This window comes from Ammospiza caudacuta, chromosome 5 (genome assembly GCF_027887145.1).
Source record: "Ammospiza caudacuta isolate bAmmCau1 chromosome 5, bAmmCau1.pri, whole genome shotgun sequence".
NCBI lineage: Eukaryota > Metazoa > Chordata > Aves > Passeriformes > Passerellidae > Ammospiza > Ammospiza caudacuta.
This window is the reverse complement of record NC_080597.1, coordinates 77,940,925-77,958,389: the sequence shown is the minus strand read 5'-3', so window position 1 is coordinate 77,958,389 and position 17,465 is coordinate 77,940,925. Positions and strand designations below refer to the sequence as shown.

Below are 17,465 nucleotides of genomic sequence, written 5' to 3'. Positions count from 1 at the left end.
GGCTGTCACTATCCCCTCGCCCCTGTCCCCGGGGCTGGGGCCGCCCCACCGGTCCCCTGTCCCCGCCCTCGCCCCACCATCCCCGACCCCCTGTCCCCGTGTCCCCATCGCCATCCCAGTGTCCCCGTGTCTCTGTCCCTGTCACTTCCCCGTCCCACCATCTCCCTGTCCCCTGTCCCCGCCCCCGTGCCTCCATCTCCGCCCCCGAGTCTCCGTCCCCTTATCCTCATTCCCGTCCCTGTCTCCTCAGGTCCCCGTTCCTGTCCCCATCCCATCCACGCCCCTGTCCCCCCATCCCCATTCCTGTCCGCGTGTCCCCATCCTCGTCCCCATTCCGCCCCACCATCCCCATCCCCATTCCCGTCCCTGTCCCCCCGTCCCGTCCCATTGTTCCCGTCCCAAGTCGCGATCCCCGTCCCACAGTCCCCATCCTGCGGTGTCCGTGTCCCTATGTCCGTGTCCCCATGTGCCCATCCCCATGCCCATCCCTGCCCCCGTCGCCGTGTCCTTATGTCCGTGCCGCCATCCCCGTGTCCCCATCTCCATGCGCTCATTCCCGTCCTCCGTCCCCGTGTCCTTATGTCCGTGTCCCCGTCCCTGTGTCCCCATGTCCATGCGCTCATTCCCGTCCCCCTGTCCCCATGCCCATCCCTGCCCCCGTCCCCGTGTCCTTATGTCCGTGTCCCCGTCCCTGTGTCCCCATGTCCATGCGCTCATTCCCGTCCCCCTGTCCCCATGCCCATCCCTGCCCCCGTCCCCGTGTCCTTATGTCCGTGTCCCCGTCCCTGTGTCCCCATGTCCATGCGCTCATTCCCGTCCCCCTGTCCCCATGCCCATCCCTGCCCCCGTCCCCGTGTCCTTATGTCCGTGTCCCCGTCCCTGTGTCCCCATGTCCATGCGCTCATTCCCGTCCCCCTGTCCCCATGCCCATCCCTGCCCCCGTCCCCGTGTCTTTATGTCCGTGTCCCCGTCCCTGTGTCCCCATCTCCATGCGCTCATTCCCGTCCCCGGTCCCCATCCCTGTCCCCGTGTCCGCTCCCCAGCCACGCCTACCTCCGATAGCACCGCCCATCAACGACCACGCCCAACTCAGACCACGCCCCCTCCCCTCGGCCCCGCCCCTCTCCCCCGCCCTGAGGGAGCCGCGGCGCCGCCGCCATTTTGGAGCCGCCGCCGCCGCCGCTCCGCCGCCGCTGCCCGCGCAGCCCCGGCCGGCCCAGCCCGCGGGCCCGGCCCGCAGCCCGGCCCGGCAGCGCCCGAGGGCAGCCCGGCACCCGCAGGTGAGACCCGGCTGTCACCGCCGCCCTCGCGGGGCCAGGGTCGGGGCTGGGCCCGGCGCCGCGGACTGGGCCCCGCCGCCCCCCCGGCTCCGCTCCGGCCTCCCGGAGCCGCCCCCCGAGCTCTGGGGGTTCGGTACCGTTTGGGGGGTTAAAAATCTCCCCCGCCGAGCCGCTGTCCGGGGCTGGGCCGTGGTCCCGCCGCCTCGTTCCGTGCGGATCTGGGTTAAATCCGCCTGCTCTGCGCGTGACAGTTTCCTTTTGCCGTGTTTTGGTGCGTGCGGGGCGGGCTGGCGGGGCGGGGGGCTGGGGCTGCGGCCTCCCGGTGCTCCTGGAGCTCACCTGGCCGGCCGGGAGTGGCCGGAGCTGTCGGGAGTGGTGGCGGTGGCAAGGTCAGGGGTCAGGTCATCCTTCCTGCGACTCAGATCCCCCTCCTAGGGCTCAGCGCGCACTCCCGAGGGTCTGCTCACCTTCCGGGGGTCCCCCGCCCGAGGGTCACATCACCCCCCTGGGGGTCTGGTCCCTTTCCCGAGGGTCAGGTCCGCCTCTCGAGGTTCTTGTCCCCCTACCGGGGGTCAGGTCAGTCCCGGAGGTCTGGTCCCTTCGGGGGGTCAGATCACCCTTCTGAGGGTCCCCCTTCCTGGGCTGTGGTTCCCCTCCTATAGGTCAAGTCCTTCTCGGCTGTCTGCTCCCCTTCCCGAGGGTCTTGCTCCCCTTTGCGGAGGTCTGGTTGCCTTCCCGAGAGGCTGGCCCGTCCTCCGGGGTTCTGGTCCCGTTCCCGCGGGTCAGGTCCCTGCCGGGGGTCACAGGAGGGGGCTCAGCCTCCCACGGTGCCACCCTCCTGGGGACCTGCCCACCTCAGGGTGCAGAGTTTGGCCGTAAATGTCACCGTGCTGGTTTTATTAACGACCAGCCCCGCTGGAATCACCACAAGATTGATCTGACAGGAAAGCGGCTCCTGGCAGAGGCTGGGAGGGCCCTGCTGAATTTGAGGGCCTTGTTTTGCACCAGCTAAAAAAAAAAAAAACAAACTAGGAAGTGAAAAAGAGAAACTGAGCGAACTTGGAGGGGCCTAAGAGGTTTTTCCTCACTTGATCCCCGCTTGGAAATCAGTGTTTTAAAAACTTAAAGGTTGTTTTCATTGTTTATTTTGTGCCTAAGAAAGGAGAAAGTGGTGATTCCAGCCCTGCCCAGCCCCACAGGTTTGAACCAAGCTCTTAGGAGCAGATTTGGGTTATAAAGCTCTGTTTAAAGCCTGATGAGAGAAGAAACATTTATGTTTTCTCTTATTACTCTGACACTTAAAAGCGAACATGCTGTCAAAATACTTCAGTGGTAAAAAATACCCTTGGTGGATGGTAGTATAGGGATTTCCATGGCAACCAATGGTGATCTCATGGGAAGCAAAGTTAAATTTTGGGCTGTCAGTGGGAGCACATCATGGCCTGGGCTGGCCTGGGTGACATTTGCTCGGCAGAAGGTGCTGAGGGCTGGGTAGGAACAAACTGGTCTGAAACCAAGGCTTGTTCTCTGTGTGTACACTGATATTCTTGGTGCTTTCTGTACCTCCTTTGGATTAACGTTGAAATGCAAGGATGTGGGACGAGGTCCTGGCTGGCAGCGGGGACAGATTGGCGGTGCAGCAGCAGGTGCCTGTCGGGCAGGTGGTGCAGGAAAGGTTCCTGCAGAACCTCACGCTGGGGGAAGGTTTGTTGTGGGATGCAGGAGCTGTGGAGCATCTCCTGCTCAGCCTGGTGTTCCAGGAGCTCTGCGTGTGCTGTGGGAGGGACAGGGTGGATTTCTGACTTCACAAATTGGAAACTGTCAAAAATAATAACGACGAGGCAGCGCTGTGTGAGAGCTGCTGCTCGGGGGTTTGTTACCAGGAGAAAAGTGTTCTGTGGGCTTACAGGATTTTTGGGAAGCTCCAGGCCGCTGTTGGCAGAGCTTGCCTGGGGAACAGGGGGCTGGGGGGCCCAGCTGTGTTCCAGAGTGGGATCCCCTGGTCCTGATCACAGCTTCCTGGTTGGATTGGGAGACAGCTGGAGGGAATCCCATCCCTGCTGTCCCCCACAGTGAGATCCTGAGCGAGAAGGGGGTGTTGGTTTGTTAATGCTTCCTCTCCTCTTTGGTAGGGAGATATCCCAGTGTTTCCTGTGGTGCTTTTCCATGCTCTCTGCAGGGAATGCTTCATTTGAGGTCTCCCCTGAGTTTTCAGGTGGCAAAGGGGACCCAAAACTTTTCTTCCCTGAGCCTAGCAAGCGGTATAGAGGAATTCCAGCATCACAGAACCATGGAATCTCCTGAGTGGGAAGGGCCCACAGGGATCACAGATCCAGCTCCTGTGCATCCCTGGAACGCTGTGCAAACACTCCTGGAGCTCTGGGGCTGTGCCCGTTCCCTGGGGAGCCTGGGCAGTGCCCAGCACCCTCTGGAATAGAGCCTGTTCTGATGTCCATGCTATCCCTGCCCTGGCACAGCTCCAGCTGTTCCCTGGGTCCTGTCCCTGCTCAGCAGAGTCTGGGGGGAGCTTGGGGCTGGGAACAGAGGGCTGAGCTCTCCTGCTCTCCTTGCTGACTGCCAGGGGTGCAGGTGGAGCAACCCTGGGCTCTGTGCTCGGGATCATGACTCTGTGGATGTCATCCAGCAGGATGGTTCAACAGGGGCTGCGAGTCACAGTGCCTGAAGGGCAGGAGCTGCAGCTCAGCCATAAAAATGGGCAAACTGGAATGCCAGGAAATAGGAGAGTCTCTTGTTGAAGTAAATCTTGGGTTTGGAACAGGAGTAGAACAAGAATAACTGGGAAATTTGGGTGCAAATGGTGCGGGAGAAACGGGTGAGGTCGGCGAGCTGACAGCAAAGGAGGAGCTGGGTGCTTCAATCATAGGATCAAGGAATATCCTGAGTTGGAAGGGGCCCACAGGGATCATCCAGTCCAGCTCCTGCCCCTGCCTGGGACCCCCCAAATCCCACCCTGTGCATCCCTGGCAGTGTTGTCCCAGTGCTCCTGGAGCTCTGGCAACCCCGAGGCCATGCCCATTCCCTAGGGAGCCTGTGCCAGGTTGACAGAACTTCAGAGAACTTTACAGGGAGGAAGGTTTGTGGGAGGTCTTGTTTTGCTGGATGCAGAATTCCTGAAGAACTAATTGAGGAGTTAATAGAGTGAGTTAATGAGTGACGGCAGTGCTCGGGCCGGGCTGTCAGACACTGAGCCTCGGCCGGGAGCAGCAGTCCCTCACTCCTGGCCCTGTCTATGGGGAGAACACAGCCCTGCTCCCAGTTACATTGATGGGCTGCGGTGGTTTTACCTCCTTTTCATGGAAAATCCACAGATGTCGGGGTTTATGGAAGGCTCAGGGAAGGAATGTGGCCTCTGTGTGACCAGGAGTAGCAACAAAGGCTCTTAAGTGTCTCCTTTGATTCAATATTATTGGAAGCAGGAGTGTGTTGTCTTTCCTGGCTGCTGCTGTGTTTCTCTACTTGAGCTTTTCTTTTTCCCTCTCTGCTCCCTGTTCCTCCCACCATCCTCCCCTCACTCCTGATGGACTTCCCTGCTCCTTGTTTTGATCCTACCCAGCTGCCAGCACTGCAATAACCAATATTGACATTACTATCACTGCCTGGACTATTTTTACCTGCACCTTAACTCTGGTTTGGAGGGAAACTTGGGCAAATAAATATCAGTTATCTCAGGAAATGAAGCTTTTGCAGCCAAGCTTGAAAATATCAGACAAAAAAGGCTCAGATTTAGGTGGAATTTGAGTGCCACACATATTGCTGTTGGATGAGGTGTGGAAGTGGGAAGTTCCATCTTTGTGTTTCTTAGTGCCTGTTAGTCCCAGATGGAGCAGAGGCACCTCGAGAGTGACAGTAATAAATGTCTGCAGGGCCTGAAGCCTGACCAGAATTGTCATTTTTGTCAGGGGCGCCTTTAAACCGAACCCCACGTGGCACAGAGCCGTGACCGGGGGCTGTCACCGCAGCGAGGGTGAGGTGCTGTCAGGAGGAAGTGCAGCTCCTCAGCCTGAGCTGGCAGCTCTGCAGCTGCTGGGCTGGGATTGCTCCTCCTCGTGCTTCTCAGTCTCTCTTTGCCGTGTCTGCTTGTTACCTGAGAGCCGGGAGCTCTGGGGGTGGCTGTCCCCGGTGTCACGGTACCCACACACCCCATTCCTTTCCCTGGAGTCAGCCGAGGTGCCTGCGGACACCAGGATCAGCTGGGCAGGAGGGGAGGCTGGAAGGTGCGAGGGAGAAACCTTCTGGTGAAATGGCAAAGGGCAGGGAGTCACTGGGGGCAGGCAGAGCTCAGAGCTTTTCCCTGCCTGGGGCAGAGTGAAAAGCTTCTCTGGCACAGCTTTCCACAGAATCTGCTGAGCTGGACGGGAGCACAGGGATCCCAGATCCAGCTCCTGGCCCTGCACAGGCACCCCAACAATCCCTGGGAGGGGAGCTCTGGCAGCCTCGGGGCCGTGCCCATTCCCCAGGCAGCCTGGGCAGTGCCCAGCACCCTCTGGGGCAGAACCTTTCCTGCTTCCCAGCCTGACCCTCCCTGGCACAGCTCCAGCCATTCCCTGGGTGCTGTCCTTGCTCTCAGGGAGCAGAGATCAGAGCTGCCCCTCGGGATGAAGCTGCAGCCCCTTGGGAGCTCTGAGCTCAGTCTCCTCCAGCTGGACATTCCAAGTGCCCTCAGCCGCTCCTTGTGTGGCCCCTCCAGAGCCTTCCCCATCCCCATGTCCCTCCTTTGGATGCTCCCCAGGAGCTTTAGTTGTTTTGTATATTGAGGTGCCCAGTCCCAGGAGTGGAGGTGAGGCCTCCCCAGTGCAGAGCAGGACAGTCCCCTCCCTTGCTGCTGTCCCTGATGCCCCTGAGACGGATGTCCCTCCTGGCACCAGGGCACAGGTGACTCAGGTCCCCCTTGCCGTCCACCAGGACCAGGTCCCTTCCCAGAGCTGCTCTCCAGCCTCCCCATCCCGGCCTGTGGGTGCATCCAGCTGCAGAATCCGGCACCTGCCTGTGTTAAACCTCACACTGCTGCTGACTGCCAGCCCTCGGATTTCTCCAGGTCTCTGCAGGGCCTCTCCCTTAGGGGAGGCAGCAGCTCCTCCTGGTTTTGTGCCATCTGCACACTTCCCTGGTGTCCCCTCAAGCTGCATCCAGGTCACAGTGAAGGTGCTGAAGGAGCTGGGCCTGAGCTGGAGCCAGGTGGAACTTTGGCTTTGCAGGGAAACTTCCCAGACATCTGGACTGCTCAGTTCAGGGTTTGTGTGGACCTGGCAGTGCCCCTGCTGCACTTGAGGGTGCCTGTGCTGGGAACCTGGGGTTGCAGTGGGATTTCAGTTCTGCAGTTTGCTGCTGCTCAGAGTTCTGTGGCCTGGAGTGACACTGATGACTCTGGAGTCACTTTGATTCTGATTTCCTCGAGCAGCTTTCGGAACAGTGGCAGCAGAGCAGAACCTGGCACTGGGAGAGGCACAAACCTGCAGGAGTGGGGATGGTCTGGCTGCTGCCGCCACAGGAAGGAAGAAGGAAATAGAACACAAGAAGCTGCTTCAGTTTCAGTTTTGTGTTCGATTCCTTGTGAGGACTGAGTTCTGTCACACCTCAGAGAACACACCGCTGGCTCTGCTGTGACATTTGGTGTTTTCTTCCATGTGGCAGTCTCTTCCTTTCCTTCGTTCCCGTAGCCCTGCACAGCCTGCAGCTCGTTCCAGCTCCTGGCTCGGCTGTGCAGCGGGCTGGGATGAGAAGGTTGTGTTTCCTTAGCTGTTTATTTGTGTTCTCTTCCCTCGGCAGATCCCCTGGGACGCCGTTTAATTGAATTCTTTTATGTTAAGATGGATTTCTTTTCTTTGAAAAGGATAATTGAGCCTGTGAGCTCACAGGTTGCAAACTGTCCCCGTGTCCCCGAGGCGGAGGACGAAGGGCAGGGTTGCCCCGTGCCAGGAGCGGGCAGGAGGCCAGGGTGCCCTGTGCTGGCACCGCGTCCGTGCGGGATGGCAGCGGCACAGCGCGGGCACGGAGCCAGCACCGGCAGCTCCGCAGCTGGAGCGGCACGGCAGCGCTGGCACCGGGCACAGCACGGGCACCTGGGAGCCAGGAGGGAGCGCAGTGACAGGGCCAGGGCTGGCCTGGGATTTAACCAGGGCATGGTTGGATGGCGCTGGCAGCATCGTGGTGCAACGTATTCCTGGGGTGGCTGTGCGGCTGCTGGGCTCGCAGGGAGCAGGACTCAGATACCTCCCCTTCCTGGGAACTTCTGCTGCTGCCTCTGAGAGCCTGCAGCTCCTGACAGCAGAGGGACTGGAGCTGCTGGAGTGAACCCAGAGAGGCCATGGGGGTGCTCGAGCTCCTCTGCCCTGCAGCCAGGCTGGGACAGCTGGGGGTGCTCACCTGGACAGGAGAAGGATCCCGGGAGAGCTGAGAGCCCCTGGCAGGGCCTGCAGGGGCTCCAGCAGAGCTGCAGAGGGACTGGGGACAAGGCCTGCAGGGACAGCACACAGGGAATGGCTCCCACTGCCAGAGGGCAGCCATGGGTGGCATCTTGGCAATGAGGAATTCCTGCCTGGGCTGGCATTGCCAGAGCAGCTGGGGCTGCCCCTGCATCCCTGCAGTGCCCAGGGCCAGGCTGGACCCTGGGGCTGGAGCAGCCTGGCACAGTGGGAGGTGTCCCTGCCATGGCTGGGTGGCACAGGAGGGGCTCTGAGGTCCCTTCCTACCCAACCCATCTCATGACTGTGCACTTCTGTTTCACTGAACATGAGTCCCACTGCTGGAAGTTCTGCCGGGCAGTTGGAATATGGGGCTGGAATGTGATGGGGTTGCAGCGGTGGGGCTACACTGGTGTTGACAGCAGCCACAGCTCTGTGTTAGGTTAAGTCAAGCTCAGCCCAGGGAATGGAATAACCAGGTTATCCTGAGAGCCTGGAGCCAGACACCCCATTCCTGCTGAGCAGGTGCTCAGTCTGCACCATTTAGCAAATTGGAAAGCACCAAAGGGTGTTTTTTCAGCTTAGCTCTGCAGCTTGTTTCCTTTTTATTTTTCAGTTGGAAGATTGTTTTTTTTTGTGCTCAGTTGTTATTTACTTCTTCTGCATTCTCCTAGTCTTCGTTCCCTGCCATGATTAGAATGAGATGGTATTTAAAGTCCCTTCCCACCCAAACCATTCTATGATTCCCTGATTTACTGTATCATTATTTAATGTTGTACTGTCCATGGTATACTCTAATTTTTCTTCCATGACTTTCCAAGTATTTCCCCTCCCCCAACAATGTGTTTCATACTTTGCCTTTGCTTTCCAGGGGCTGGACCCTCACCCTAAGTTTGCACCTCTGTGATGTAAATCCTTCTTTCTGAGGTTCAGTGGTTCAGGGTTCCTTTTTTAGTCAGTGGAGGAGCCAGGTGCTCATTCCCTGTCTGCAGGGGTCGGAAATAGCCGAGTTGTGCTGGAGAAGCGCTCCTTCCTCTCCTGCCAGGGAATCTGTGTGACTGACTGGCATCAGTCATCCTCAGCATAAAGAGCTGCCCCTCGGGTGGGACCCAGCCTGGGCAGGGGACAGGGACAGGGACCTCCTCACCTGGGTCAGGCAGCTGAGGAGATTGGGCTGGGTGTTCCCCAGCAGCTTTTCCGACCTAAGTGATTCTGTGAGTGTGAGACACTGAGGTTTAACTATGTCCAAACCCCGAGCTCTGCCTGGGGAACCTTCTCCCTCTTCCACAGCACGTGGATGAGTTTGCTGCTGGAAGCAGGGAGGCATTCAGAACCCTGCAGATCTCTCTAGGGCCAAAGCACTGAACCAAATCAAAGTTGTTGTTGTTGTGCACATGCCCAGCACAGCTGGTTTTCAGTTCTGTGAGGAGCACGGGGCACAGCTCTGCTGCTCCTGGCATCAGGAGGACGTGGAGCTGCTGGAGCAGGTCCAGAGGAGCCCAGCACGTTCATCCAGAGACAGCCTGGGAGAGTTGGCAATGTTCAGCCTGGGAAGGGGAAGGTTGTGTCGAGACCTCAGAGCACCTTCCAGGATCTGAAGGGATCCTAGAGAGCCAGAGAGGGACCTTGAATCAGCACTGGAGTGCCAGGACACAGGGAATGGCTTCCCACTGCCAGAGGGCAGGCATGGATTGGGTTAGATTGGATATTAGGAACTAATTCCTGCCTGGGAGGGCGGGCAGGCCCTGGCACAGGGTGCCCAGAGCAGCTGGGGCTGCCCCTGATCCCTGGCAGTGCCCAAGGCCAGGCTGGGCACTGGGGCTGGAGCAGCCTGGCACAGTGGGAGGTGTCCCTGCCGTGGCAGGGTGGCACTGGAGGGGCTCTGAGGCCCTTCAGGCAGAGGACAGGGTTTCCCCTTCTGCTTCAGTGCCTGGCATGGGGAGGACCCAAAGCTCAGAAGAAGTTTATCAATATTTTACTGAGTTTTTTCTTTCTGCTTTAGAGAAAATTTGTTTCATTATGGCTGGTCCTAGACTGGTGTGTGTAACTGAGGGCTCTGGAAACTCAAGGATGAGCTGTAAGGGGCTTTAGAGTGCCAGATGTTGGTGGGGGTTTGGGATAGGGTGTCAGCAGTGACTGCACACTCAGTTTCACTGCTGTTACACTGTAACTTCCTCTTGCAAAAGAAGCAATTTCAGGCCTTCTGTTTTTCCTTCCCTTCTGTCACCTTTGTTCTGACACATGAAATTACTGCTGCAGGGCAGTGATGTTAGTGTGGGGTGTGCTTCCGGTGTGTCCATGGCCTCCCTGCTCCTGCTTTGCCTCCATTTCCAGCAGCAGCTCTGCTCAGGAATGTTGTGTCTTGCAGGAAACAAACGGCCACTTCATTTTTGACAGGTGAATTTTGGGCATCAGCAGCAATTTCCCCATGGAATAAGGGGTCAGGCGTTGGCAGGGGCTGCCCATGGAGCTTTGGGGTGCCCATCCCTAGAGGTGTCCCAGGAATTCCTAGAGGTGGCACTCAGGGCTCTGGGCTGGGACAGGGTGGGCATTGGGCACAGCTGGGGCTCCATGGGCTGGGAGGGCTTTTCCAGCCCCAGGGATCCTGGGGTTCTTAGAGCTTCTTTGTGCTGTTTTCTCAAATACCTGGAAGCAAATGCTGAAATGAAGCAGTGCACTTCCCAAGCACAAAACTGTTGAGTTATTTTTAGTTTTAGAAGAGAAAAGCAAGGAGAAGTATTGAGTGTATCCTTGGGGTTTGGATCTGTGCTGGAGTTTTCCGAGGAGCAGTGGAGTGAGACGGGATCACCTGGTGGGCATGGGAGACTTTGGCCATGTGGGGAAAATCCTGTTGTGTAATCCCAGTTTGTTTGGAGCTGTGGATAGTTGCCTGGTCAGGAATGTGTTATTTTGGGAAAAGCAGGTGGGATCACCACCAGCCAACCAGCAGGGCCAGTGCTGGGGGAAGCAGGAGGATCTCCAGGGCCCTGCTGAAAGGAGCAGTGCCCTGCTGGGTTTAGGTTTTGATGCTGTGGGGGCAATTCCTGCTGAGGAAATGGCTGCAGTTCCTGTGGGTTGGCCCATTCAGAGTCGTGGGGGAATCACAGGATCCCAGGATGGTTTGGGGCCTTAAAGCCCCTGCTGAGGGCAGGGACACCTTCACTATCCCAGGGGACTCCAGGCCCCACCCAAACCATTCCAAGAGAGCTATTGATGATCACTTGTGCAAGGTGGATGTTCACTTATTTTCCCAATGTTGATCCAATCTCTAGGATTCTTTAATAAGCTTGGAAAAACAAATGTCATCCTTTTCAGTCTTTTCAAACGCTCACCCTACAGATTCCATGGGTTTTATGAGTGGTTTTGGTTATGATTGAGGGAATTCAGTCACAGTGTGAGTGACTCCTTGGATTAGTGCTCCAAGCCCGAGTTGGATGGACATTTCAGCTGGAATGCTGTCTCCTTGCTGCTGCTCCGTCCTTCCTCACTTCCCTGCCCTCCCTCCCTGCTCAGACATTCCTGCAGCAATGTTGGAAGCTGGTTTGGGGGTATGATCCAGCTGGTTATTTTTTTGCTGCTAATACTGCATGGCCAAGGAAACCCATTTTTTCCCAGCAGTGCAGGTTTAGTACCCAGCAAGACGTGGCCTCAGATGAGGAGTGTGTCCTGCTGGTTTGGGATTCCCAGGGCAGGTTGAGCTTTGATGTTTCTTTGTCCAGGTAAAACCCATGGAACTCTAAAGGGTGGGTCTGAGAGTTCCCAGGGATTGTTTTCCTTTCAGGAGGTTTTATGATGGATGAATGAAGCCTGGCTCATAAATAGAGGTTAAGTGCCATGCAGGGAGAAAGATGTTTTACCCAATTCTGAGGAATTGGGTGAACGGGGAGGAATTTCCCCATGGAATAGGGGGTTCAGGCCTTGGCAGGGGCTGCCCAGGGAGCTCTGGGGTGCCCATCCCTGGAGGTGTCCCAGGAATTCCTGGAGGTGGCACTCAGGGCTCTGGGCTGGGGACAGAGTGGGCATTGGGCACAGCTGGGACTTGATGCTCTTTTCCAACCTCAGCCATTCTGAGCTCCTTCTGAGGAGTTTTTATTAATTTTAACTGCAAAACTTCTTAAACTTTGCATAAACTGTCTGTAATGCCCTGAAAGCTTGAGGAAATGAAAATGCATTTATTTAATGTCCTGTTTGAGGGCTCTGCTTCACTGAGGCCTCAGTTCTGGGTCCATTGCGTGGAGGAGCATTGGAATATTCTGGTAGGAGCTGCAGTGTGTGACAGGCTGGGCTGTTTTGCTGAGGTACAGCCACAAACTCACCTTGGGAGCTTTGAACTGGGATGAAGGAGCAGGAAAGGAGCTCGGCAGTTGTTTCACTGGCTCACTCGAGGCCGTGTGTTGATCAAAAAGGCGTCTGTGGAACGGGCAGCCCTTGATCTCCCCGTGGGGTGCAGCAGGAAATCTCAGTTTGCAAATGCTGGCCCTCAGTCTGAGTACAAAGAGGTGTCTTCTGTAACGTCACCTTCGTCTGTGTGGGCAGCAGAGGTGAAAACATCCAAGGTCCACGGAAGGACAGATGGATTTCTGTGAAACGCTGCTTGTGCACCCCAGTACAAACCAACACCCGGCTCGGAGATCCCAGGCTGGTCACGAGCAGGGATTTCTGTGGGGCTGAGCTGGGGTGACCCGGCTGAAAATGTCACTTGTTGCTTGGAGCGGACAGTAACCAACCCTGAGCAGCATCAAAGTGATGCAGGCAGGCCGAGAGGGAGGAGCCTGGAGTCCTGCAAGGGATGGAAATGAACGCTTCAAGCACCCCAGGACTTTGTTTTGCTGCTTTAACATTCAAATGCAGTTGCAAATCTTACACTCAAAGTTAATATTTAATGGGAAGCCCCGAGTCCCCCCGGGGTTCCTTGGGACTGGTGTTGCTTCCATGGGGTCAGCACAGAGGAGCAGCTGCAAATACCAATCCTGCCGAATTATTGCTGAAATAGAGATCACAGACTGGGAGATTGCTCTGCCCTCAGAGCTGATGTGAGCCCAGCAGCCCACAGAGGTGAATTTTAGGGATGTATTGAGCTCCATGTGCGTCGGCTGAGCTGGTAAAAAAGGCCTTTTTTGTGCTGTTCTGTTCCCAGAGCGCTTGGGATCCTTTTCTGCAGCCTTTTCTTGCAGCTTTTGAAGTGCTGCGGTTTCGGTTTCTTCGTGTCTGGGTGTGGAGCAGTTAATTAAAAAAGTAACATTTAAATCCAGAAGCTGTGCAAATTCTGTCTTTAGCATGGGGTAGGGCAGCAATTAGGAGGCTGCTTAACGAGATCCTGGGTGAGGATAAGGTTGATGATCAAAACAAAGTACTCCTGATATCATCTCTGTCTTTGGGAGCTTCGGAGGCCAAGAAGGATTAGAAGGAGCTCTTTATTTCGGGTGTACATTTGTCCAACACAGAGGCCTTCAAGGGTTTATTGCCAGGGGCAGTTTTTTGTTAAAGAAAAAGCCCAGCACAGCCCCTTTCTATGCAGAGCAGCATCCCACTGTGCCTGCGGTTTCCTGCTGGTGGCCAGGGAACCTCGGGTGGTGCTGAGCTGGGTGGGAGCTTGCAGAGGGACGGGGGCACAGCAGGGTGAGGGACAGCCAGGCCAGGTGCCAGGTGCTGCCCTGGGCTCAGCTCCAGGCCGGGGCAGGGGGCTGGAAAGCTGGGAAAGGCCCTGGGGGTGCTGTGCCAGCGGCTGGGCACGAGCCCAGGGGGGCCAGGGGGGCAGGAGGGCGATGGGCACGGCCCCAGGGCAGGGACTGTCCCCTGTGCTGGCCCTGCCCAGGGACCCCCTGGGATCCTGGGGGCAGCTCAGGAGAGCCCTGGAGGGGCTGCAGTGTCCAGGGAATGGGGCTGGGAATGGCCTGGAGCCCCAGCAGGGCTGAGGGAGCTGGGCAGGGGCTGAGCCTGGAGCAAAGGAGGCTCAGGGGCCCTTGTGGCTCTGCACAAGTCCCTGCCAGGAGGGCACAGCCGGGGGGAACAGGGACAGGAGCAGAGGGAGCGGCCTCAGGCTGGGCCAGGGGGGGTTTTGGGGAAATTCCCCATGGAAAGGGCTGTGCAGCCCTGACACAGCTGCCCAGGGAGCTTTGGAGTCCCCATCCCTGGGCTGGCTGGCTTTGCAGGGCTTTTCCAACCTAAATGGTGCCAGGATTTTGTGATGCAAATGCAGAGATCTCTTTAATTTGTCGGATATTAAGGAATAATGAAGAAATTCATCTTTGTAGCTCACAAGGGGAAAACAAAAGGAGATTCTTGGCAAACTGGTGAAATATTTTGGTTGAAATTTTATCTGTGAATTTTAAGTGTATCCCAGTGGTTTTCACTAAGCAGCTTGGGCCGGGGAATGTCTCAGGGAGCTGAAGTGCCTCTTTTGGGGGTGTGTAGCAACGATGAACCCCCAGTGAGTTGGGATCACTGCCTCCAGGCCTCTGGTGTGTCTTGCTTTGCCTTTAGTCAGGGATTCCAAAAAGAATTGAGCAAATGAGAGAGGCAGGGAGCAAAGGGAAAGGTGCTGAATGAGAATGGGGTTATGTAAAATCCTGATGTCAAAGGAGCTGTTTTAATTTTGTGCTGCCACTTGGGAGGGTGTCCCAGAGCTGCCCCTGAGGGAGAACCTTGCACAGGTCCTGTCCCTTGGCTGTTCCTCATGGCTGGCATGGGATGGGCTCCTGGCGTGGTGTAATTTGAGAGCAGGGGGGCTGGGTTCATGGAATTGTGGAATCCCAGACTGCTGTGGGTGGGAAGGGACCCCAAATCCCCTCCAGTGCCACCCCTGCCATGGCAGGGACACCTCCACTGTCCCAGGCTGCTCCAGCCCCAGTGTCCAGCCTGGCCTTGAGCTCCAGGGTTTGTGTAGGAAGCATTTCCTTTCCTCCTTTGAGTTTCTCACCATCCTTGGTGCCTCCACCATTCCTCTGAAGAGAAATCCACAAAGGTCTTGGATTCAGTCTTTGCTGTGTTAAAGATGAAAATGGGAATTTTTCCATCTTGGAAGCAGAGACAGATTGTGTTGCTCAGGAGTCTGAGGTGGGAGCCTAAGGAGGTTGAGAGAGCTCTGAAATCACTGAGTAGCTCATGATTCTCTTCTCCTGGCTGACTGAATCCCAGAAATACTGAGGCTGGAAAAGCCCTTTGGGATCCCTGAGTCCCAGCTGTGCCCAATGCCCAGAGCCCTGAGTGTCACCTCCAGGAACTCCTTGAACACCTCCAGGGATGGGCACTCCAAAGCTCCCTGGGCAGCCCCTGCCAAGGCCTGACCCCCTTTCCATGGGAAATTCCTGCTGAATTCCTGCAGGATGGTGACTTCTTGTCACCCTTGTCCAGCACTCACAGGAGGAGGACTCTGGGATGTGCCTGCAGCCCCCATCAGGGCTGACCTGAGACATTTACAGGGTGCTCTGAATTCTGGACAGTGTTTGCTTCTCTCTCAAGGAAATTTGGGTCCTTTTTAGGGAAATGAAATTGTGCAGTCGAGAAATGTTGATAACCCAAATGATCCCATTTCTTGGGGATAAAAATACTGGCGAGTGTAAATGGTTGTGAGGTGGCAGTGGGGTGTGATGTATGAGCCTGGCACCGCTCCTCGCCTGCTTTCCTGGGAGTGCCTGACAGCTCTGGGGATGGAGCAGGGCTGGCTTCCAGCTGGGCAGGGAGGCAGAGCTGTGTGGCAGGAGGTGGCAGAGGGCTGGGAGTGACCCTGTCCCTGCCCTGGCGGTCACCAGGCAGCACTGGGACCCCTGGGCACCCTCCATCTCCTGCAGCTGATGCTCTGCAGCCTCCAGCTTCTTCCCAGGGAGCCCTGGGCAGGGATAACCATAACAACAATAACAACAGCAACAACTGTGCCTCTGCTTGCAGGTGTGGGCAGTTCATTGCCGTCAGGAACTGCACTGGGAAGTCCTGGGCTGTGTTTCCTCTTCCAGGGCTGCCTGACCTTGGGGAAGGACCTGCTGTGGTTGGGGTGACTGACTGGAAAGCCACAGCAGCTGCCCGTCCATCCTGTGGTGTACCTGGGATCACAGAATCAGGGAGTCTCCAGAGCAGGAGGGGACCCACAGGGATCACAGATCCAGCTCCTGGCCCTGCACAGACACCCCAACAATCCCAGCCTGTGCAACCCTGGCAGTGCTGTGAAAACGCTCCTGGAGCTCTGGGGCTGTGCCCGTTCCCTGGGGAGCCTGGGCAGTGCCCAGCACCCTCTGGAATAGAGCCTGTCCTGATGTCCATGCTATCCCTGCCCTGGCACAGCTCCATGGAGATTTGAAAAGATTTGGAGCAGGCTCTGGCAGCACAAGGTGCTGGTTGTGTGCTGGATCAGCTCCTGTGGAAGATTCCTAGAGCTTGGCCAAGAGTTTAAAATAGTAACTGGTCTTGGTGGCTTCTCCAGTTACCAGGATCATTGCAGGGATCTCATGATTTGCATATCGTTTTCCAAATGTCCACATGCAGAGGAAAAGAAATTTGCTGTTGCTCTGACCCTGAGGTGAAGAAGGAAGAGTTGAAATGATGTTTGCCAGGAGTGGATTTAGGGATGAGCTGGGGCTGGGAGCAGCTGGCAGCGTTTGGGCAGAGAGGGGTGGGCTGGCTGCTCCTCCACAGGGATGGAATGGGAACTCCAGGAAACTGCCAGAGGGTAGCCATGGATGTGATCTTGGCAATGAGGAATTCCTGCCTGGGCTGGCATTGCCACAGCAGCTGGGGCTGCCCCTGCATCCCTGGCAGTGCCCAGGGCCAGGCTGGGCACTGGGGCTGGAGCAGCCTGGGACAGTGGGAGGTGTCCCTGCCGTGGGCACCCCCTTGTCCTGTCCCTGCAGGCCTTGTCCTCTCTCCCTCTCCTGGAGCCCCTTTAGGCTGTGGAAGGGCTCTGAGCTCTCCCCGGGGCCTTCTCTTGTCCAGGTAAGCACCTGCAGCTCTCCCAGCCTGGCTCCAGCCCTGGAGCACTCCATGCTCTCTGGACTCTGGCCAGCAGTTTGTCTCAGCTGTTGTTTATTTACTGTTAGAACCAGTGCCTCTGGGAATATTTCAATTCCTGTATTGGGGTTGAGGTTCAGAAGAGTTGATGGAAGGATCTGTATGTATGTATATGTTTGTTTATTTATTTATTTATTTGCTGGAAATGAGGAGGCAGCACAGACCAGAGCCCATCCCAGTGACCCCATGGCTGTGTGCAGTCAGGGATGGGCTGCAGGAGTTGGTGGGTTAGAACTGACCAGGACTATCTGGAGTGACCATCCTGGTCAGTTGGTGTTTGTGGTCACTTGGCTGTTCTGGCTGAGCATTGGGGCGGTGCCTGGATGGTTTTACGGCTCTTCCAGCCTTTAATGCCTCAATTCCTGGCAGAGACAAGGAGGATTAGGGAAGTGCTGCCGGTGTCATAAACCCCCAAGTTCAGAAAATCAGTGCAGGTGTTGATGGTATAAAACTCCAAAAATGGGAAAACCTCTGGACCATTTTTCCCAGTCTTTGCATCACTCACATCTGCTGGAGAGAAGCTGGAAAGTCCCAACTGTTTTAGGCTAGGATTATTTTTTCCTTTGAGTGTATTTAGCTATGGAAGGGGCTGCCCAGGGGGGTTTGGGGTGCCCATCCCTGGAGGTGCCCAGGGAATTCCTGGAGGTGGCACTCAGGAATCTGGGCTGGGGACAAGGCGGCGATTGGGCACAGTTTGGACTGGATGGGCTGGGAGGGCTTTCTCAACCTCAGCGATCCTGGGATTTTGTTGGGGCTGCTCTTA

At 56.6% G+C, this 17,465-nt stretch overlaps 1 protein-coding gene across 2 annotated transcripts in view; it reads left to right on the top strand.

The window, feature by feature from the left end:
- Positions 1-1,161: 1,161 nt before the first annotated feature.
- PPP6R2 (protein phosphatase 6 regulatory subunit 2) overlaps positions 1,162-17,465 on the top strand; it is a 56,451-nt gene continuing 40,147 nt past the window's right edge. Inside the window, exon 1 of one of the 2 annotated variants that reach the window (XM_058806013.1) lies at positions 1,162-1,280. The gene's annotated coding sequence lies outside the window, so the exon portion shown is untranslated. Of the gene's footprint in view, positions 1,281-1,387; positions 1,552-17,465 lie in introns of those variants that run through there. The other variant, XM_058806014.1, reaches the window with a different exon arrangement.